Source organism: Schistocerca piceifrons, chromosome 4 (genome assembly GCF_021461385.2).
Source record: "Schistocerca piceifrons isolate TAMUIC-IGC-003096 chromosome 4, iqSchPice1.1, whole genome shotgun sequence".
In the NCBI taxonomy this organism is placed as follows: Eukaryota; Metazoa; Arthropoda; class Insecta; order Orthoptera; family Acrididae; genus Schistocerca; species Schistocerca piceifrons.
This window is the reverse complement of record NC_060141.1, coordinates 743,389,327-743,413,309: the sequence shown is the minus strand read 5'-3', so window position 1 is coordinate 743,413,309 and position 23,983 is coordinate 743,389,327. Positions and strand designations below refer to the sequence as shown.

At 45.2% G+C, this 23,983-nt stretch overlaps 1 protein-coding gene across 1 annotated transcript in view; it reads left to right on the top strand.

The window, feature by feature from the left end:
- LOC124796143 (serine/arginine repetitive matrix protein 1-like) overlaps window positions 1-23,983 on the top strand; it is a 61,153-nt gene that overhangs the window by 15,613 nt on the left and 21,557 nt on the right. The gene's annotated exons all lie outside the window — the stretch shown is intronic.

Sequence of the window (23,983 nt, the reverse complement as noted above, 5' to 3'; positions counted from 1 at the left end):
AATATTTCAGTATCAGTTATCGCCTTGCTTGATCTTAACAAAGTGTTAGTGCTCACTTGCGGCAGCGAAAGGTAACTTTCCTTTTTCGTCAGAGTCCATATGAATTTCGTCTTTAATATGTATTTTCTTAAAATGGCGTCTCTCTTTCCAGTATCATTTCTTCAGATACTCTCTTCTCAACATTATCGATGTAACTCAAAACACATTGATCTTCAAATTAATTTCAACACTTCGCGAAAGTTTTTTTTGCAACACTACGTACAACATCTTTCGACATAATACATTTTAAAGTATTCAATAGGCTGTGGTTATTACATAAGTTAGATTACAACTCTTGACAATGCAGGATCCAAAACCTGACTGAAAGCTCTAATCTACAAATTGTATCTTTTTTCTTCATTCATTTTAACAAAAATATGCACAACAATAACCAGACGCTCTTGGCATCTCCCCCATCCCACTGAGAGCACACTTGATGGCGAATATGTACGATGCGTTAACTGCTCTCTCGGATGAGAATGCCGTCGCCGCCAATTTCTTGCTGAGCTGCTCATGGAACAGAATTAAACAACACATTTTGTAGTTACTTGCAAACAGTACAAATTACGTTATCATGAAATCATAATACATACTTACAGTAAAACATCAATTCGAGTTACTACATATCTTTCCTGCTGGAAATAATCGGTAATGATACGGCTGAATACTTCAATTCAGTACAAGAAGTATTTGATGAACTTTCAGTTTCGATTCAAAATTATAGTCTATATATTTCTTTCTGTTCTCGTACAGCTTTTAACTACACAGGAGATTGAGAAGATACATCTTTAAAATGCTGAGTCACATGATATGGACTGGTTGGATTACTGAAATGTAGAATTACGTTAGTGACATGCAAAGTTCTTCGATAAAACTTATTCAGACATACCATATAAACAGGTGGATTCTGATTATCAGTTTCATGATAACACCATAGATGAATAAAAATAAACGTACTGGGAACATAGAGCAAGGAACTGAAAGAGCAATATTGTCACGGCGAAACCATTCTCAAGTTCGAATGCGAAGGCAGGGTCGTCAGCATAGCACAAAGCTTGGAACACAATCTTAGAACAGAGCTGAGCTCTTTGACCGAGAGTACAGCTGTTTACACAAACATCGAGAATTCCAGGATGCCGGTATTTACATGAATATCGAATAATAGCTAGCACCCGACGTTGCCCATGTGTGTATTTACTCAAATGTACTATTATTCCACCTGTTCTTTCAGCTCTCCCCGTCCATATCCTGCTCCCCCCTCCCCCCTCTGCTTCCATCTCCTCCACCCCCATTCTATGACCCTCTCCTACTGCCCCTCTCTCAACTCATCTCCTCTCACAACTCTTACGTCCATCTGCTCCATCCCCCTCTCCCTGTGCATCATTTCCTCACGCCTCAGACCATCCTCATTATCCATCTGCTCAATCCCCCCTCCGCCACCCTATCACCATCCGCTCCTTCCCTCTCTGTCCATCTGTTCCTTCCATCTCTGCACATCTGCCCCTTTCCCCTATGTCCATCTCCTCCTAATCCCTCTACCAGTCCACGTTCTCTTTCCCCTCTCCCTATCCATTTCCTCTTCCCACCAGCCACTCGTCATCTCCTCTTACCACCTTGTCTGTCTATCACTTCCTCTTTACGTTCTCTTTCCAGCTCCTCTCCCCTGTCTCTGTCCAATTCCTCCTTTTGCCTTCATTTATCCACCCGTTCCTCCTCCCCTGTCTGCACCCATCTCCTCATTCCCTCTCTCTGTCTGTCCAAATCCTGCACACACTTCTGTTTGACGTAACACCCTAATGTTAATAGTAGGTTGGTGGTTCTCACCTCCATATTATTTCCTTCTATATCGCAGCTAACATTTATACTAAAATTTGATGGAAATCGTTCCAAGAGTTTATGACGTGCTTTTTATTCGTATCTTTCCACACGGTGACACATTTAAAATAAAATTCATTTATATTTAGCACATTTTACACGTGTCCGTATACGTATCTCACTCTTACGTCTAGCGAATTTTTCCCTGAAGTGTCACTCTGCTCAAAATTTATGATGTCGTTTGATGCGACCCACCACGAATTCCGTTCCTGTGCTAACCTCTTCATCTCAGAGTAGCACTTGCAACCTACGTCCTCAATTATTTGCTTGACGTGTTCCAATCTCTGTCTTCCTCTACAGTTTTTGCCCTCTACATCTCCCTCTAGTACCATGGAAGTCATTCCCTCATGTCTTAGCAGATGTCCTATCATCCTGTCCCCTCTCCTTATCAGTGTTTTCCACATATTCCTTTCCTCTCCGATTCTGCGTAGAACCTCCTCATTCCTTACCTTATCAGTCCACCTAATTTTCAACATTCGTCTTTAGCACCACATCTCAAATGCTTCGATACTCTTCTGTTCCGGATTTTCCACAGTCCATGTTTCACTACCATACAATGCTGTTCTCCAGACGTACATCCTCAGGAATTTCTTCCTCATATTAAGGCCGGTATTTGAAATTAGTAGACTTCTCTTGGCCAGAAATGCCTTTTTTGCCATAGCGAGTCTGCTTTTAATGTCCTCCTTGCTCCGTCCGTCATTGGTTATTTTACTGCCTAGGTAGCACAATTCCTTAACTTCATTGACTTCGTGACCATCAATCCCGCTGTTAAGTTTCTCGCTGTTCTCATTTCTACTACTTCTCATTACCTTCGTCTTTCTCCGATTTACTCTCAAACCATACTGTGTACTCATTAGAATGTCCATTCCGTTCAGCAGATCATTTAATTCTTCTTCACTTTCACTCAGGGTAGCAATGTCATCAGCGAATCGTATCATTGATATCCTTTCACCTTGTATTTTTATTCCACTCCTGAACCTTTCTTTTATTTCCATCATTGCTTCCTCGATGTACAGATTAAAGAGTAGGGGCGAAAGGCTATAGCCTTGTCTTACACAATTCTTAATACGAGCACTTCGTTCTTGATCGTCCACTCTTATTATTCCCTCTTGGTTGTTGTACATATCGTATATGACCCGTCTCTCCCTATAGCTTACCCCTAAATTTTTCAGAATCTCGAACAGCTTGCACCATTTTATATTGTCGAACGCTTTTTCCAGGTCGACAGATCCTATGAAAGTGTCTTGATTTTTCTTTAGCCTTGCTTCCATTATTAGCCGTAACGTCAGAATTGCCTCTCTCGTCCCTTTACTTTTCCTAAAGCCAAACTGATCGTCAACTAGCGCATTATCAAGTTTCTTTTCCGTTCTTCTGTATATTATTCTTGTAAGCAGCTTCGATGCATGAGCTGTTAAGCTGATTGTGCGATAATTCTCGCACTTGTCAGCTCTTGCCGTCTTCGGAATTGTGTGGATGATGCTTTTCCGAAAGTCAGATGGTATATCGCCAGACTCATATATTCTACACAACAACGTGAATAGTCGTTTTGTTGCCACTTCCCCCAATGATTTTAGAAATTCTGATGGAATGTTATCTATCCCTTCTGCCTTATTTGACCGTAAAACCTCCAAAGCTCTTTCTAATTCCGATTCTAATACTGGATCCCCTATCTCTTCTAAATCGACTCCTGTTTCTTCTTCCGTCACATCGGACAAATCTTCACCCTCATAGAGGCTTTCAATGTATTCTTTCCACCTATCTGCCCTCTCCTCTGCATTTAACAGTGGAATTCCCGTTGCACTCTTAATGTTACCACCGTTGCTTTTAATGTCACCAAAGGTTGTTTTGACTTTCCTGTATGCTGAGTCTGTCCTTCCGACAATCATATCTTTTTAGATGTCTTCACATTTTTCCTGCAGCCATTTCGTCTTAGCTTCCCTGCACTACCTATTTATTTTATTCCTCAGCGACTCATATTTCTGAATTCCTGATTTTCCCGGATCATGTTTGTACTTGCTCCTTTCATCAATCAACTGAAGTATTTCTTCTGTCACCCATGGTTTCTTCGCAGCTACCTTCTTTGTACTTATGTTTTCCTTCCCAACTTCTGTGATGGCCCTTTTTAGAGATGTCCATTCCTCTTCAACTGTACTGCCTACTGCGCTATTCCTTATTGCTGTATCTATAGCGTTAGAGAACTTCAAACGTATCTCGTCATTCCTTAGTACTTCCGTATCCCACTTTTTTGCGTATTGATTCTTTCTCACTAATGTCTTGAACTTCAGCCTACTCTTCATCACTACTATATTGTGATCTGAGTCTATATCTGCTCCTGGGTACGCCTTACAATCCAGTATCTGATTTCGGAATCTCTGTCTGACCATGATGTAATCTAATTGAAATCTTCCCGTATCTCCCGGCCTTTTCCAAGTATACCTCCTCCTCTTGTGATTCTTGGACAGGGTATTCGCTATTACTAGCTGAAACTTGTTACAGAACTCAATTAGTCTTTCTCCTCTTTCATTGCTTGTCCCAAGCCCATATTCTCCTGTAACCTTTTCTTCTACTCCTTCCCCTACAACTGCATTCCAGTCGCCCATGACTATTAGACTTTCGTCCCCCTTTACATACTACATTACCCTTTCAATATCCTCATACACTTTCTCTATCTGTTCATCTTCAGCTTGCGACGTTGGCATGTATACCTGAACTATCGTTTTCGGTGTTGGTCTGCTGTCGATTCTGATTAGAACAACCCGGTCACTGAACTGTTCACAGTAACACACCCTCTGCCCTACCTTCCTACTCATAACGAATCCTACACCTGTTGTACCATATTCTGCTGCTGTTGATATTACCCGATACTCATCTGACCAGAAATCCTTGTCTTCCTTCCACTTCACTTCACTGATCCCTACTATATCTAGAATGAGCCTTTGCATTTCCCTTTTCAGATTTTCTAGTTTCCCTACCACGTTCAAGCTTCTGACATTCCACGCCCCGACTCGTAGACCGTTATCCTTTCGTTGATTATTCCATCTCAGTGTTATGCCGACGTATCTCCTGAACTACGCTGCGTACTTGATATATTGTTGTAGGTTCATTCAGCGGTATATCTGGTTACTACCTGCGAAAAATGGTGCGAATAGAATTAGTAGTAAAGAAGTAACAAATTTAAACGCTATGCAAGATGCGGCAGCTTATGAAGAACCTCAGTGTTGATCACGTCATGTCTCCTGCTCTGTGACCCGTACGATGATATAATTTTTCTGGTATATATATAAGTAGAGGTGAATACCGCCTAGAAAACGTGGTGCGAGTACAGTTAGTAGAAGACAAGTAATAAATTAAAACGTCATGTTTCGTCCGGCAATGTTATAGCATAAAGGGCTCAACATTTTTTGTTTGTCATCATTTTGCAGGGCTTTTCACTAAGGAAAAGTTTGATAAATGTTTGAAAATATGTGTAATGTTTGTTAAAAGTAGCGAAATGCTCTCATTTTCAAATACTAGGTGAGTAAAGTATCCGTAATCGCGCATCGTGACCTACACTGCTTTTTCGCCGCCAGCACCACATCTTTGATAGTTAAATGGTTCTTCTCCTCCACATAGTCCGCCGCTGGTAGCTGAGTGGTCAGCGCGCCGGAATGTCATACCTAACGACCCTGGTTCGATTCCCGGCTGGGTCGGAGATATTCTCCGCTCAGGGACTGAGTGTTTTGTTGTCTTTATCATCATAATTTCATCCCCATCGACACGCAAGTCGTCGAAGTCGCGCCAACTCGAAAGACTTGCACCTAGCGAACAGTCTACCCGATGGGAGGCCCTAGCCATACAGCATTTCCATTTCCATTTTCCTCCACAGATACTCTCATCAAACAGTGAGCGGCATGTGTAGCAAGTCTGGCTGAAATCGGTCAAGTGGTTTAGGAGGAGACGTGAACATGCATATACACACTATGTGATCAAAAGTATCCGGACACCTCTCTGAAATTGACTTAGAAGTTAGTGGCGCCCTCGATCGGTTATACTGGAATTGAACATGGTGTTGGCCCACCCTTAGCCTTGATGACAGCTTCCAGTCTCGAAGGCATAGATTCAAACATGTGCTGGAAGGTTTCTTGGGGAATGGCAGCCCGTTCTTCACGGAGTGCTGCACTGAGGAGAGGTATCGATGTTCGCCGGTGAGGCCTGGCACGAAGTCGGTGTTCCAAAACATCCCAAAGGTGTTCCATAGGGCTCAGGTCAGGCCTGTCCACTACAGGGATGTTATTGTCGTGTAACCGCTCGACCACAAGCCGTGCATTATGAACAGGTGCTCGATCGTGTTGAATGATGCAATCGCCAGCCCCGAATTGCTCTTCAACAGTGGGAAGCAAGAAGATGCTCAAAACATCAATGTAGGGCTGTGCTGTGATAGTGCCACACGAAACAACAAGAGATGCAAGCCTCTCCATGAAAAACACGACCACACCATAACACACCGCCTCCGAATTTTACTGTTGACACTACACGTTGGTAGATGATGTTCACCGGGCATTCGCCACACCCATACCCTGCCATCGGAACGCCACACTGTGTACCGTGATTTTCACTCCAGACAACGTTATCCCACTGTTCAATCGTCCAGTGTTTACGCTCCTTACACCAAGCGAGGCGTCGTTTGGCATTTACCGGCGTGATGTGTGATTTATGTGCAGCCGCTCGACCGTGAAATCCAAGTTTTCTCACATCCTGGCTAACGGTCATAGTACTTCCAGATGATTCTGATGCAGTTTGAAATTTCTGTGTGATGGTCTGGAAAGACGTCTGCCTATTACACATTACGACCCTTCTTCAACTGTCGGCGGTCTCTGTCAGTCAACAGACAAGGTCGGCCTGTACGATTTTGTGCTTTACGTGTCCCTTCATGTATCCTCTTCACTACAGACGTATGGCGCAAGTGTCACCCAGTCACCTGACTACGTTAAAAATCCGGAGTTCCACGGAGCGCCCCATTCTGCTCTCTCACGATTAATGACTACTGAGGTCGCTGGTATGGAGTACGTGGCAGTAGGTGGCAGCACAATGCACGTAATAGGAAAAACGTATGTTTTGGGGGTGTCCGGATACTTTTGATCACATAATGTACATACAAACATTTTTATAACATGCATGGATTTCAGAACCTACAAGAATTTTAAAGATGGATTAGATTTACTTGCATTCCAATTGATCCGTAGTGAGGAGGTCCTCCAGGATGTAGGACATGTCAGAAAAACAACAATACACGACAAATATTTACAACTAAAACAAATAAGCTAATGTAGTATTCCACAGGTCCCAAGTGGAATGATCGTCAGTTTTTAATGAACACTATATGAAAGAGTCATTTTACAAATACTAATGCACTGAATTTAAAATAAATTTTTTTTTCTTTATTTGTAAGGTACTAAACGTGTAATACAACTACTATAATACTTATTTACAATGAACACATTACTGCCCTGAAATGGTGCAGAAGTTAGATTGTACTTACACACACACACACACACACACACATATTTACAATTAACACGTTAACACATTACTGCGCTCAAATTGTGCACAAGTTACACACACACAAATCAGATGGTTTTACTGACAAATTCATCAATGGAGTAGAAGGAGTTGGCCACCAATAAATCCTTTAGGCTTCTCTTAAACTGAATTTCATTGGTTCTTAAGCTTTTTATGGCTCCTGGCAAGTTATTGCAAATGTGTGTTCCTGAATAATGCACACCTTTTTGTACAAGACTAAGTGACTTTAGATCGTTGTGAAGATGATTATTATTTCTAGTATTGATTCCATGAATTGAGCTGTTGGTTTGAAAAAGTGATATATTTTTAATGATGAATTTCATTAAGGAATAAATATATTGGGAAGCAGTAGTTTGTATTCCTAGTTCCCTAAACAGGCTTCTGCAGGATGTTCTTGAGTTCACACCACATTCACTGCACGCTTTTGTGCCCGGAAAAATTTAGCTTGGCTTGATGGATTACCCCAAGAAATAATCCCATATGACGTTATGGAATGAAAGTAAGCATAGTATGCCAGCTTTTTCGTTTTTGAATCCCCTATGTCTGACAAAATTCACATTGCAAATAGAAATTTGCTAAGACGCTTCAGCAGTTAAAGAACCTCGTGGTTTTTCAGAAATGGTAAACATTAAATGCTGCAATGGTGAGATGTTACACGTCAGTCAGAAACTTTACCCACTACACCACTCAGCAGGAACGAGTGTTAGAGGCAGTACAATACAGAAAGGCAGCAAGAGACTGTGCCTGCTGCAAGTATCATCATAAACGTTGAGATGTGTCGAAAAAACGCACACGCCTGACGTGTTGTTACTTGCATTATGAAAGGCTGTCGCCGTGCACCCGAAACACGCGCCCTCTTTGTTTCGGCGAGCAGCGCCGTTATTGAGTGGGCGGTGCGAGATGCGGCCGCCCTCGCCTGACCCTCGACGCTGGCGGTTATTATACATCGGTTAATCATTAGCCGTGATCGGCGCCGTGTGTTGTAAATCAATGCGGGCGGGCCAAGTTAATCTCGAGCGAGTAATCATATTTAGCGGCGGGAGATTGATGACGCCGTCCTAATTGTTATTAACATGTGCCGGACGGCGGCGGCGCGTTGCGCTGGAGGGCCCTCGGCACGCGGGAAGCCGCCCGCCCATCGGCAGCCGCCGCCACCGATGCCGCCCCCGCCGCCGCCCCCGCCGCTGCCGCCATCTGCTACAGTTAGCGAACACCACCTCCCGCCACCCGCTTCCAGCACACCGCTTCCAGTCTGACGTCTCGCGAGCTATTAGATGAAACTTACACATCAGCCTGCCACACCGTCCGTGTGCTGAATAATATCTGAGATGTGATTCTTGAGTTTCTCCCGGCGTATTTGATAATCAAAATATCCACGGGTGTACTGCCGGTCTACAGTGTCCAACGGGCACAATATTTCGGCGATCATCCATGTCGCCATCATCAGGTGAACTAACGGACGGAGATCCGTACTCTATGGCTGCTCAGAGGGAACTGAGTTCGGTCGCGGCGGCGGCCGATTTAAATACCCTCCGCCCGCGGCGCGCTCCCTTCGCTGTTCGCACACTGATCAGTATTTGCACGCAGACAGCTGCCACCACCCTTCACAGAGGATTGGGGTACTTAAAACTCTAGTACATAGGGCGCGCACTATCAATGACGCAGAGAGTCTACCCCAGGAATTGGAACATCTGAGAAGTGTAGTTCGAAAAAATGGGTACTCAGAGTGGCAGATTCAACGTGCTCTCCGGCCAACCACTACAACACAACTTGTGGAGATGGATGAAATCACGAGGGAGGAGTTAGGCACTGCGTTTATTCCATATACAGGCGCACTCTCGGGAAAAATCGCCCGCATTTTGAAGAAACATCGGGTCGGAACTGTGTTTTGTCCTCCGAATAAAACTCGTGCACTGGTGGGGAACGCCAAAGATGACCACGGTTTGAGGAAGGCCGACGTGTACCAGATTCAGTGTCAATGCGGCAAGTCATATATTGGTCAGACGATGCGTACCGTCGAGGATCGATGCCGTGAGCACCAGAGGCACAGTCGACGGATGCATCGGAAAATCACGCCATGGAGTATGACCGCACGAGGATTCTGGTACAGACTTCGAGATACTGGAACAGCGTTGTTAGAGAGGCCATCGAAATTCGCACCAATGACGACCTCATAAACCGTGACTGTGGCTATAATCTTAGTAAGGCTTGGGAACCAGCGATTGGGTTAATCAAGAGTAAATCGAGCAAACGTATAGTTGTGATGACCACTGAGGACAGAGCCATCACTCCGACGTCATCTCAGACGCCGTCGCAATCTGTTCCACTGCGCGACCGTGGCGCGGGGCACGGACAGCGGAAGGAGCGCGCCGCGGGCGGAGGGTATTTAAATCGGCCGCCGCCGCGACCGAACACAGTTTCCTCTGAGCAGCCATAGCGTACGGATCTCCGTGCCGGCACGTTCACAGGAGCTCAGTCCGTCAGTTCACCTGATGATGGCGACATGTATGATAGCCGAAATATTGTGCCCGTTGGACACTGTAGACTGCCAGTACACCCGTGGATTTTTGATTTATATTTGAGATTTCCGATTCTTGTTTCTCGTCATAAAAAGGGTATAAATTCTGATGCACATAATTACCGGCCAATTTCATTGACATCGATTTGTTGTAGAATCATGGAACATACACTCCTGGAAATTGAAATAAGAACACCGTGAATTCATTGTCCCAGTAAGGGGAAACTTTATTGACACATTCCTGGGGTCAGATACATCACATGATCACACTGACAGAACCACAGGCACATAGACACAGGCAACAGAGCATGCACAATGTCGGCACTAGTACAGTGTATATCCACCTTTCGCAGCAATGCAGGCTGCTATTCTCCCATGGAGACGATCGTAGAGATGCTGGATGTAGTCCTGTGGAACGGCTTGCCATGCCATTTCCACGTGGCGCCTCAGTTGGACCAGCGTTCGTGCTGGACGTGCAGACCGCGTGAGACAACGCTTCATACAGTCCCAAACATGCTCAATGGGGGACAGATCCGGAGATCTTGCTGGCCAGGGTAGTTGACCTACACCTTCTAGAGCACGTTGGGTGGCACGGGATACATGCGGACGTGCATTGTCCTGTTGGAACAGCAAGTTCCCTTGCCGGTCTAGGAATGGTAGAACGATGGGTTCGATGACGGTTTGGATGTACCGTGCACTATTCAGTGTCCCCTCGACGATCACCAGTGGTGTACGGCCAGTGTAGGAGATCGCTCCCTACACCATGATGCCGGGTGTTGGCCCTGTGTGCCTCGGTCGTATGCAGTCCTGATTGTGGCGCTCACCTGCACGGCGCCAAACACGCATACGACCATCATTGGCACCAAGGCAGAAGCGACTCTCATCGCTGAAGACGACACGTCTCCATTCGTCCCTCCATTCACGCCTGTCGCGACACCACTGGAGGCGGGCTGCACGATGTTGTGGCGTGAGCGGAAGACGGCCTAACGGTGTGCGGGACCATAGCCCAGCTTCATGGAGACGGTTGCGAATGGTCCTCGCCGATACCCCAGGAGCAACAGTGTCCCTAATTTGCTGGGAAGTGGCGGTGCGGTCCCCTACGGCACTGCGTAGGATCCTACGGTCTTGGCGTGCATCCGTGCGTCGCTGCGGTCCGGTCCCAGGTCGACGGGCACGTGCACCTTCCGCCGACCACTGGCGACAACATCGATGTACTGTGGAGACCTCACGCCCCACGTGTTGAGCAATTCGGCGGTACGTTCACCCGGCCTCCCGCATGCCCACTATACGCCCTCGCTCAAAGTCCGTCAACTGCACATACGGTTCACGTCCACACTGTCGCGGCATGCTACCAGTGTTAAAGACTGCGATGGAGCTCCGTATGCCACGGCAAACTGGCTGACACTGACGGCGGCGGTGCACAAATGCTGCGCAGCTAGCGCCATTCGACGGCCAACACCGCGGTTCCTGGTGTGTCCGCTGTGCCGTGCGTGTGATCATTGCTTGTACAGCCCTCTCGCAGTGTCCGGAGCAAGTATGGTGGGTCTGACACACCGGTGTCAATGTGTTCTTTTTTCCATTTCCAGGAGTGTATTTTGTGTTCAGACATAATGACCTTTCTAGACTCTGAGAAGCTCATCTGCAGAAACCAGCACGGTTTTAGGAAACAGCGGTCATGCGAGACACAGCTGGCCCTCTTTGTGCATGAGATACATCAGGCTCTAGATACCGGCTCCCAGGTTGATGCCATATTTCTCGGCTTTCGAAAGGCGTTCGACTCAGTTCCGCAGCGTCGCTTGCTACACAAAGTGCGCGCTTACGGTCTATCCGATGACATATGTGGTTGGATAGAAAATTTTCTAACGGACAGGGAGCAGTATGTCGGCCTAAACGGGATAACTTCAACAGAAACAAGAGTGACTTCAGGTGTGCCCCAGGGCAGCGTAATAGGTCCTCTGCTTTTTACGATTTATATAAACGATGTGGTTGATGCTACTGACAGCGGCCTTAGATTGTTTGCCGATGATGCTGTAGTCTACAGGAATGTAGTATCACACGAAAGTTGTGAACAGATCAGCGAGGATTTGCAGAAAATAAAAGCATGGTGTAATGACTAGCGCCGGCCGATGTGGCCGTGCGGTTCTAGGCGCTTCAGTCTGGAACCGCGTGACCACTACGGTCGCAGGTTCGAATCCTGCCTCGGGCATGGATGTGTGTGATGTCCTTAGGTTAGTTAGGTTTAAGTAGTTCTAAGTTCTAGCGGACTGATGACCACAGATGTTAAGTCCCGTAGTGCTCAGAGTCATTTGAACCATTTTTGTAATGACTGGCAGTTATCTCTCAATATTAGTAAACGTAACCTGCTGCGTATAACAAGGCGAAAATCCCCATTAATGTATGAGTACAAAATAAATGATCAGTCTTTGGAAGAGGTAACATCAGTCAAGTATCTGGGTGTGACTATTCGAAATGATCTCAAATGGAATTATCAGGTTACACAACTAACGGGTAAGGTGAACTCAAGATTGCGGTTTATTGGTAGAATCCTGAAGCGATGCAGTCCTTCAACAAAGGAAATAGCTTACAATACGTTAGTTCGTCCTGCCTTAGAGTATTGTTCGTCTGTATGGGACCCTTACCAGTTGGGTCTGATACAAGAGATTGAGAAGGTCGAAAGAAGAGCAGCAAGATTCGTGACTGGTACATTTAGCCATCGCGGGAGCGTTACAAATCTCTTAGAAAGTTTGAAGTGGGACACACTTGCAGATAGACGACTCGCTAAACAGAAGGAGCTGCTCACTGAATTCCGAAGTCCAACCTTCGCGAGGATGTAGAGCATATATTATTACCACAAACTTTCAAATCGCGTAATGATCATCATTCAAAGATAAGGGAAATAAGAGCTCGTACTGAGGCGTACAGACAGTCGTTTTTCCCTCGCGCGATCCGCGAGGGGAACAGAGGGAGGGAAATATGATTTTGGCGTGAATTTTGCCCTCCGCCACACACCGCTTGGTGGCTAGCGGAGTATATATGTAGATAAAGATTCTCATGATTTCCAGAGAACTCTGCACGGTCCGGTGCACCTCATAGTACTACAGTACTAATGTACATCTGCGTCTACATGTAAATGAGAGCTTTGCAATATACATTTTACTGCCTGCCAGACGATTCTACGAAAAATCGTCAGATTCTTTCTCTAGCGTTCCACTCTGTAACAGCGTGCAGGAAAAGGAACGCTGAAATGTTTCTGTACGAACTATGATTTCTCTTATTTTATTATTGTGATAGTTTCTCCCTATTTATGGAGTATGTGGTGGAATAAAATATTTACACAAGTAGAGAAGAAAGTTGTGACTCAAATTTCGTGAAAAGCTCCCGTTGCCACGAAACACGCCCTTGTTTTAATGATTACCATTTAGACTCGCTTATCATATGTTTGACTTTCTCTCCCCTACTTCACGATAGTAAAAAACTGGTGCCTTCTTTAAATATTTTCCATGTTACATGGTCAGAATCTTGCGTCGTCGTAACTTACTCAGTAGGCCCTACTGCTTATGGTATATAATGACGTGTCACTATATCACTCCACGAGATACAGGGAATATGCCCAGACGCGTATAACTACAAGCAAATATGCTACTGTCGACAGTGGTATGACGTGGTCACCTGTACCCCTTGTGCATCATATACATTTACATGTACTTGGATACTCTGCAAATAACACGTAAGTGTTTGGCAGCCCAGAATGTTCTCTGGAATATTCGTGCTATGTACTCATGCCTTGGAAGTCGAACAATGCTCAAATGCTGCAGTTCACGCCTTTTAGCAGAGGTGCGGGTAGCTGTCGTCAGGTTTCAAGTGGAATACTCGCATCCGGTCGAATCATACCAAATATGTCTGAACGCTTTGTAGATGTTGATCACGTACGGGACTGGATGCTTTTTACTGAATGATAAAGCAATACTGAGTAATTCATATGTTTATAAACGGAAGGTGTTCTTAATTGTAAATAAAATGAGTGGGCATGTATCGTCATTGTCCATCAGTAGCGTTCCTTAGGGGGATGTATTATTACTTCAACAATTATTAAGGTTACTGCGAACTTTTGTGGCGTGGTATTTTAATTTGTAAAATCAGTACAGCAATGCAAAACGTCAGTGTGAAAGCGCCCTTATTTTAACAGCTAATCTGAGCACCGTTGGGTAGTATGTGATGAACCCAATGAACGAAGAAGATGGCTTCAACTGTTATCCCTTCAAAGCAACCGTTTCACTGAAACTGAAAAGAGACACGTTTTCGTTTTCGGCAACGGAACCATGTTTCGAACGAAACCCGTTGTCTCTGTTAACCATCCCTCACCCATTTCCGATTGCCGCAAAGGAAATCTTTTCTATTGAAAATCACCAAAATATAGTGGGAGGGAACTTGCAAAACACGAAAGTCGTCTCATTTCCAGGGCGCATTTCACTATTGTTAAGTTCATGTCTTAGTAAAGGCTGCAAGGTGTCTACCTAATGGCATGTGCCTTTTTTATTCCTCCCGAACCTGCGTTATCCATTGCGCCTGTCAATTGTTTGCTAGTATGGACATTCAGTTGTCTATTCTGAGACGTTTATGATGTATTCGAACCTCGTCAGCCAACTTGGATGCGAGGCGGCAGTTCCTGCATGCTTTAGGTTACACAGCTCGCAGCACACAGGTAGATAGTCCGTCCTGTTGTTCTTCCGGTTGTTGATTCGTCGATCGTTCAGAGTGGTATGCGTGCTGACCTGGAGCACGACATAGACAAGCGGTTATTCGGACCTTTTGTCTGGTGCACGAGATGGAAGTTTTTGTGAAACACACCGATGTAGACGAGAACTGTAGTCATTAAACAGCAATGAATGACTCCTGTTAAGGGACATTTCCAAACTCTACAGAATCGGCTTGCGTTGTTTGTCGTCACCCTCGAAAATAATGAAATAAGGACTCACAATTCGTAGTTCATATATGTTTATTGCTTAGTATGGCCTCACTATTAAATGAAACATGGAAAGTGAAAAGTTTCTAAGTGCTACATCCTGTATTTGTCAGGAGAATCATAAAACAATGTACCTTTCTTTGTACACAGCTTATTTCTTTTCGAAAAAATTGTGATGGTATTCTAATACCATTTCATTATCCTGTCTACCTTATCACTCCCAAAAATAATGATGAAAATTAGAAAATAAATAATCTACGAGCATTAAAAAAACATTGCAAGTGCTATGCCAAGGAAACTGACGGATTCTAAGTGCCATTTCGAACGATTTTCATTCAAGTGTCATTAATACAGAGGAACTACGTTTTATTTGTCGTAATACAAGTACTGAAAGAAACTAGTAATGTTTTAATTAGTATAAATTCAGACAGCAAAAATCATTTCTTACATCTTTTAGATTCTTTTACAAGAAAATAACAAAATCCATTTCAAGAAAAAAAAATCAAACAGTATCGACTTCTGTTTCGTACATGACTCAGTTCTTTGAATCAAATACACCGATTTCCTGTAGAACTCCATGTGCACCTGAGAAAAATGGCAACACTGTAAACAGGTATTCCTGTTTTTCAACTGGTGGACATGGCAGGTCCTTCAGGTGAATTAGGGCGTCACACATATGAACCATTATCTTTCCTCTTTTGAATACATTAGCATTTTTCCGTTCTTCTGTTTCACAGTAATAATTTTTATTAGTTGTTTGAGTAGGGTGAATGAGACACTTTGATAATCCTGCATTTACAGATTTTTTATCATGGCTGCATTGAAACAGTGCTGTAGCAGCATCTTTAAAAGCAAAGAAGCCAGTTGTATATTTTAGAATTGCATTAAATGCCCATGTAACTTCAGCCGACTCCGGAATCGCGTGTAAATCTGGCGAAACCAAGACTATGATGCATGGCACTTGGAGCGCCAGAGGAAGTTGGCACATAGACAATGCGCTGTCTACTAATGCATGTTTAGCCCGCCCCGCTAGCCGCGCGATCTGCTTCCCGAGTGGGAAGGCGTGCTAGTACCCAGCACGAATCCGCCCGGTGGATTGGTATCGAGGTCCAAAGTGCAGCCAGCCTTTGAATGGTTTTTAGGCGGTTTTCCATCTGCCTTGGCGAATGCCGACTGGTTCCCTTTATTCCGCCTCAGTTACACTACGTCGGCGATTGTTGCACAGTCACTGTCTCCCCGTACGCGTACACCATAATTACTCTACCACGCAAATATTGGGGTTACACTCGTCTGGTATGAGACGTTCCTGGAGAAGGTCCACTGGGAGCCAAACCGCACAATATCCCTGGCTTCGGTGTGGGGCGGCGGTGGGGTGGGTGGACTGCTGTGCCCTGTTATGGGATTGTGTACCACTGAGGGCTACGGAGGGACGAAACCTCTCTTTCCAGTTCCCCTGTTCAATACACAATACAGTTCCCCAGTTCAATACACAATACACAAAACAATGCATGTTTGGAGCACAATCTCTATGATTTGGCACATGGATCAAGTCTACGCCCATGCAACGGGAGTATAGAGATTACAATAGCGTTTTGGAAGAAAGTAAGTCCATTTCCACTCTTCAACTGTTTGTCTCCCTTTTTGTTCCGCTTTTGTGTAAGCTTTCCGTTCTATCGCTATTGTAATCAAATCACTTTGTCTTTTAATATTGTTTCATATAATCGGGTGCTTATTTTTTACGGCGTGAATATCCTAAAGTTGTCTGAATTCTAAAATTCTAGTTCACAAGATAATGGAGAAGTTAAAAGACTTTTTCAAGCGGTAAGCTCAGTATAACATTTAGATACCCTTCTTTTTTTATCCCAAGTCAGATCTGATTCTAATTTGTAGGAGTTTCAAAGAGTTCACCATTTAAGAACTAGCTACAACACGAGTACCGACTGTCAATGGCAGTTTAATTCACATCCAAGGACTTTTTCTTCAAGTAAAAGTACGGTGCGTGTCGGAGGGTACCTTGTACATCTACCAGTCATTTACCCTTGCAAATAGAGCTTGGCAAAAATGGTGGTCGTTATGCCTCCATGCAAGCCCTAATTTCTCTTATCTTCTTGCTAATTACACGAAATGTGCATCACCGACAGTAGAATCGTTCTGCAGTCAGCTTCAAATTCTGGTTTTCTAAATATTCTCGATAGTGTTCCTTGGAAAGAACGCCAGCTTAACTTCATAGATTCCCATTTGAGTTTCTGAAGATTTTCGTAATATTTGCATGTTGTTAGAACGTAGCGGCAAAAAAATCCAGCAACCCGCTTCTGAATTTCTTGATGCCTTCCTTTAATGAAAAGTTGTGGGGATACCAGATACTCAAGCTGTGCTCCAAAATTAGTCGACTAGCTTGCTATAGATTGTCTCCCTTACGGATAAACCAATAAACCGTAATCTATCAGTCGCCTTCATTATTGCAGTTCGTACATGATCATTTCATTTCATATGAGGGTTATTTGATAAGCGTGATAGCGTTACGGAGATGTTTAGCAAACTCAAGTGGCAGACTCTGCAAGAGAGGCGCTCTGCGTCGCGGTGTAGCTTGCTGTCCAGGTTTCGAGAGGGTGCGTTTCTGGATGAGGTATCGAATATATTGCTTCCCCCTACTAATACCTCCAGAGTAGATCATGAATGTAAAATTAGAGAGATTCGAGCGCACACAGAGGCTTTCCAGCAGTCGTTCTTCCCGCGAACCATACGCGACTGGAACAGGAAAGGGAGGTAATGACAGTGGCATGTAACGTGCCCTCCGCCACACACCAGTGGGTAGCTTTCGGAGTATAACTGTAAATGTAGATGTAGATGTAGTTCATTTTGCAACTTAACGCATAGTTACTTTATCGACTTAACTACATCATGCAGCATACTACTAAAAAGCTATTCGAAAACTATGGATTTGTTTTTGCTACTCATCTGCATTAACCTACATTTGTCTACATTTAGAGCTGGCCGCCGTTCATTACACCAACTAGAAATTTTGTCTAAGTCATCTTTCACCCCCCTACAGTCAGTCAACGAAGACACCTTCCCGTACACCGAAGCGCTGCAGACTGTGGCTCACCGTGTTCGCAAGACCGCTTATGTACACTGACGGAAAAAAAAATCACTATACCAAAATGAAGTTTCGTGAATATATTTTTTGGGGTATTATGTGAAATTCTGGGAGTGATTTGTTTAGGTAACATTTAAGTGATTAACGTAGCGAGATCACAGGTTAATGTAAGCGTGAGGAAGCCCATTGCAAATGTATAACACTGGTACATTAACAACCGGTGTAACCGCCAGAACGTTGAATGCAAGCATGCAGACGTGCATGGGTTGTGTTGTACAGAGGCCGCATGTCAGTTTGTGGGACGGAGCTCCATTCCTGTTGCACATGTTCAGTCAATACAAGGACGGTTAATGCTGTTTGTGCATGACGCTGGAGTTGTCGTCCGATTATGTCCCGTATGTGCTAGATTGAAGACAGACCTGGTGATCGAGGAGGTCAAGGCAACATGTCGACACTGTGTAGAGCATGGTAGGTTACAACAGTGGTATGTGAGCGAGAGTTATACTGTTGGAAACACCTCATGGCATGCTGTTCATGAAAGGCAGCACATCAGGTCGAATCAGCAAACTGAAGTACAAATTTGCAGTCACAATACGTGGAATAACCAGAAGAATAGTCCTGCTGCCATACAAAATTGCACGCATACCCTAACTCCAGGTTTTACGTGTCCATGCGGCAGACAGGTTGGTTGCAGGCTCTCCATTGGCCTCCTTCTAACCCACATGCGGCCACCACTGGCACCGATGCAGAACCATCGTTCAACAAAAACACAACTGACTTCCATTCCGCATTCCAATGACCTCTAGCTTGACATCAGTGAAGTCGCAACTGGCGGTAGCTTGGGGCCAGTGGATTGCGCGCTGCAGGGCTTATGGCCCGGTACTGTCCTTGAAGTAACAGGTTTGTAACAGTTCGTTTTTTCACTGTGGTCCCAACTACCGCTCCAATTTCTGCTGCAGATGCATTACAACGTGCCAGAGTCATGCGCCGAACGCAATGGTCCTCCCTCTCAGTAGCCCCACTGGCTTCCCTGAACCCAATCTTCTTGCGACAGTACATTCTCAAGATCACCACTACATGTACAGAGGCTACGTTCCTGCCAAATCACTCTGCAGTATTGCAGAAGGAAAATACACGTTCTCGTGACCCTATTACACGACCCCTTTCGAACTCAGGTTTTGGGATCGACCTTAAAGGCATCCAACCTCAAAGGAGCCTAACGCTCACGTCCGCCACAGTGTGTACTTAAATCAAACCCGATTTGCGTTCTCCTAGTGGCTCTACTAGCCCTACCCTTAAGCGACTGGCGAAATTTGAATAGACGTCATCATGTAGATAAAATTAGGAACGGGATAGTTGCTACACGTCATATAGTGGAGATGTCGTGTCGCAGATAGGCACAACAAAAAGACTGTCAAACAAAGCTTTCTCCCAAACAGGCCCCCATAAGAATAAACCACATACACACACACACACTCACTCACACAAACGTAACTCACACACATATTTTTCAGATGTAGGAACATGCCTATCAAGTTTCGTTTACGTCGCACTCTCCTTCTCTGTGTTGCGATTTTTTTTTCTATCAATGTTTTTATAAAGATAGTAGCCGAAGTATCACAATTACTTGCGGCACATCTGACCCTTATGTTTCACCACTCTCTGTCGAGGACAACATACTGGATTGTGTTACTTAAGAAGTCTTCGAACTACTCACATATATCAGAACCTATTCCGGAGGTTCGTACCTTCGTTAGCTAGTTGCAGTAGACTACCACTTCAGATACACTGGTATCCAAAATGAAAGCGACGAACCAGTTTTACGAGGTTGCGTTTATTTTTCCACAAAGTAGAAACAGTATAAAGAGTACCGAACGTAATCAACTGTAATATGTAGAACGGCACCAAAAATGTTCGTCGTTTTTTTCTCACTTAACGGATTTGCACACATATCCTGAAAACTGGTTAATATGCTCAGTATGGGATGTGACCACCTCTGACAAGGACGGAACGACGGGGCATATTGTGAATGATGTCATCACTCTCATGTTGAGGCAATAACGCCTATTCTTCCTGCTTAAAAGTATTGGAGAGTGACTGGTGGATGCTGACGTCATGCAAACCGTCTCCCTAGTGCATCCAAAACGTGCTCTATGGTATTCTAATCGGGAGAACGAGCAGGCCACTTCATCCGTCCAGTATCTTCCGTTTCCAAAAAACCATCAACCACCCGTTCTCTACGAAGTCGACTAATATCGTCTATCAGTAAGAAGTCAGGGCCCATAGCATCTCGCAACAGCCACGCATGAAATCCCAATATATCCACACCGTACCTTACAGCAGTTAAATCTTGCTGATTCACCCATCCAGTTGCATGAGCAGGTGGTCGAGTGGTCAACAGAATCCCTGCCCATACCATTACGGACCCTCCTCGATATCATTCTCTTTCTGCAATGTTTGAGTCCTAAAATCGTGATCCACGTTCATTCCAGATGCGAATCCTTCGAGAATCACTTTCCAGACCAAATCGGGACTAATCTGAGAAAAGAACATTCACCGCCCAGGTGGCACGCTGATGGTGCCATTCTAGTCTTCTGTGAAAACACGCCACAGGTAAACAGAGCGCAGGTCTCCAACAAGGGCACACTGCTGAAGCCTTCTGTACACCGTTTGCCTCGAAACTACACGTCCCGGGGATGTTACGAGATCAGATTCCAATTTCAGTGCAGTATTGAGACTGTACTGTCGTACGCCTGCAACCAAATAACGGTTTGCTCTTTCTGATGCAAAGCGTGGTCGACCCTGTCATGGTCTCCGGAATACAGTTCCCGTCTCTGTAAGCTGTCGTCTAATCCGAGAAACAACAGAATAACTCACGATAAGCCATCGGGTCACATCAACTTGCGAGTCTCTAGCTTTCATTCTTCCTATGCTCTCCACAACAGGGTCAGCAGGCGTCTTCTCTGTGCACTACTGCACCGTCTGTGACTGTGTACACAGCGATTGTGGATATGGGTCTACCCTGAAAATATTACCCCGCTTCAATAGTGCCCTGACACCATTGCTGGCTTGGTTGTCAGTTGACTGGAGGGCCTTCCTCCGCGCAGATCACGACTGTAACGACGTCAGTTGACAGTTTGTATGATTATATCATGAATAAGACACAGGGCGGGGAAACAGCAGTTGTTTTCATTTTGGACACCAGTGTGCTTTTCAGGCGTCATCTCTGTGCCCTACTGCACCGTCTGTGACTGTGCACACAGCAATTGTGGATATGGGTCTACCCTGCAAACATTACCCCGCTTCAACAGTGCCCTGACGCCATTACTGGCTTTGATGTCTCTTGACCGGAGGGCCATCCTCCGTGCAGAACACGACTGTAACGACGTCAGTTGACAGTTTGTATGATTATATCATGAATTAGACACAGGGCGGGGAAACAGCAGTTGTTTTCATTTTGGACACCAGTGTGCTTTTCAGGCGTCTTCTCTGTGCCCTACTGCACCGTCTGTGACTGTGTACACAGCGATTGTGGATATGGGTCTACCCTGCAAACATTACCCCACTTCAATAGTGCCCTGACAGTTGACTGGAGGGCCATCCTCCGCGCAGATCACGACTGTAACGACGTCAGTTGACAGTTTGTATGATTATATCATGATTTAGACACAGGGCGGAGAAACAGCAGTTGTTTTCATTTTGGACACCAGTGTGCTTTTCAGGCGTCTTCTCTGTGCCCTACTGCACCGTCTGTGACTGTGTACACAGCGATTGTGGATATGGGTCTACCCTGCAAACATTACCCCGCTTCATTAGTGCCCTGACACCATTGCTAGCTTGGTTGTCTGTTGACCGGAAGGCCATCCTCCGTGCAGAATACGACTGTAACGACGTCAGTGGACAGTTTGTATGATTATATCATGAATTAGACACAGGGCGGGGAAACAGCAGTTGTTTTCATTTTGGACACCAGTGTGCTTTTCAGGCGTCTTCTCTGTGCCCTACTGCACCGTCTGTGACTGTGTACACAGCGATTGTGGATATGGGTCTACATTGCAAACATTACCCCGATTCATTAGTGCCCTGACACCATTGCTGGCTTGGTTGTCTGTTGACCAAAAGGCCATCCTCCGTGCAGAACACGACTGTAACGACGTCAGTTGACAGTTTGTATGATTATATCATGAATTAGACACAGGGCGGGGAAACAGCAGTTGTTTTCATTTTGGACACCAGTGTGCTTTTCAGGCGTCTTCTCTGTGCCCTACTGCACCGTCTGTGACTGTGTACACAGCGATTGTGGATATGGGTCTACCCTGCAAACATTGCCCCACTTCAATAGTGCCCTGACACCATTGCTGGCTTGGTTGTCAGTTGACTGGAAGGCCATCCTCCGTGCAGATCACGACTGTAACGACGTCAGTTGACAGTTTGTATGATTATATCATGAATTAGACACAGGGCGGGGAAACAGCAGTTGTTTTCATTTTGGACAGCAGTGTGCTTTTCAGGCGTCTTCTCTGTGCCCTACTGCACCGCCTGTGACTGTGTACACAACGATTGTGGATATGGGTCTACCCTGCAAACATTACCCCGCTTCATTAGTGCCCTGACACCATTGCTGGCATGGTTGTCTGTTGACCGGAAGGCCATCCTCCGTGCAGAACACGACTGTAACGACGTCAGTTGACAGTTTGTATGATTATATTATGAATTAGACACAGGACGGGGAAACAGCAGTTGTTTTCATTTTAGACACCAGTGTGGTTTTCAGGCGTCATCTCTGTGCCCTACTGCACAGTCTGTGACTGTGTACACAGCAATTGTGGATATGGGTCTACCCTGCAAACATTACCCCGCTTCAACAGTGCCCTGACGCCATTACTGGCTTTGTTGTCTGTTGACCGGAGGGCCATCCTCCGTGCAGAACACGACTGTAACGACGTCAGTTGACAGTTTGTATGATTATATCATGAATTAGACACAGGGCGGGGAAACAGCAGTTGTTTTCATTTTGGACACCAGTGTGCTTTTCAGGCGTCTTCTCTGTGCCCTACTGCACCGTCTGTGACTGTGTACACAGCGATTGTGGATATGGGTCTACCCTGCAAACATTACCTCACTTCAATAGTGCCCTGTCACCATTGCTGTCTTGGTTGTCAGTTGACTGGAGGGCCTTCCTCCGTGCAGATCACGACTGTAACGACGTCAGTTGACAGTTTGTATGATTATATCATGAATTAGACACAGGGCGGGGAAACAGCAGTTGTTTTCATTTTGGACACCAGTGTGCTTTACAGGCGTCTTCTCTGTGCCCTACTGCACCGTCTGTGACTGAGTACACAGCGATTGTGGATATGGATTTACCCTGCAAACATTACGCCGCTTCAATAGTGCCCTGACACCATTGCTGGCTTGGTTGTCAGTTGACCGGAAGGCCATCCTCCGTGCAGATCACGACTGTAACGACGTCAGTTAGTTTGTATGATTATATCATGAATTAGACACAGGGCGGGGAAACAGCAGTTGTTTTCATTTTGGACACCAGTTTGCATTTCAGGCGTCTTCTCTGTGCCCTACTGCACCGTCTGTGACTGTGTACACAGCGATTGTGGATATAGGTCTACCCTGAAAACATCACCCCGCTTCAATAGTGCCCTGACACCATTGATGGCTTGGTTGTCAGTTGACCGGAAGGCCATCCTCCGTGCGGATCACGACTGTAACGACGTCAGTTGACAGTTTGTATGATTATATGATGAATTAGACACAGGGCGGGGAAACAGCAGTTGTTTTCATTTTGGACACCAGTGTGCTTTACAGGCGTCTTCTCTGTGCCCTACTGCACCGTCTGTGACTGTGTACACAGCGATTGTGGATATGGGTCTACCCTGCAAACATTGCCCCACTTCAATAGTGCCCTGACACCATT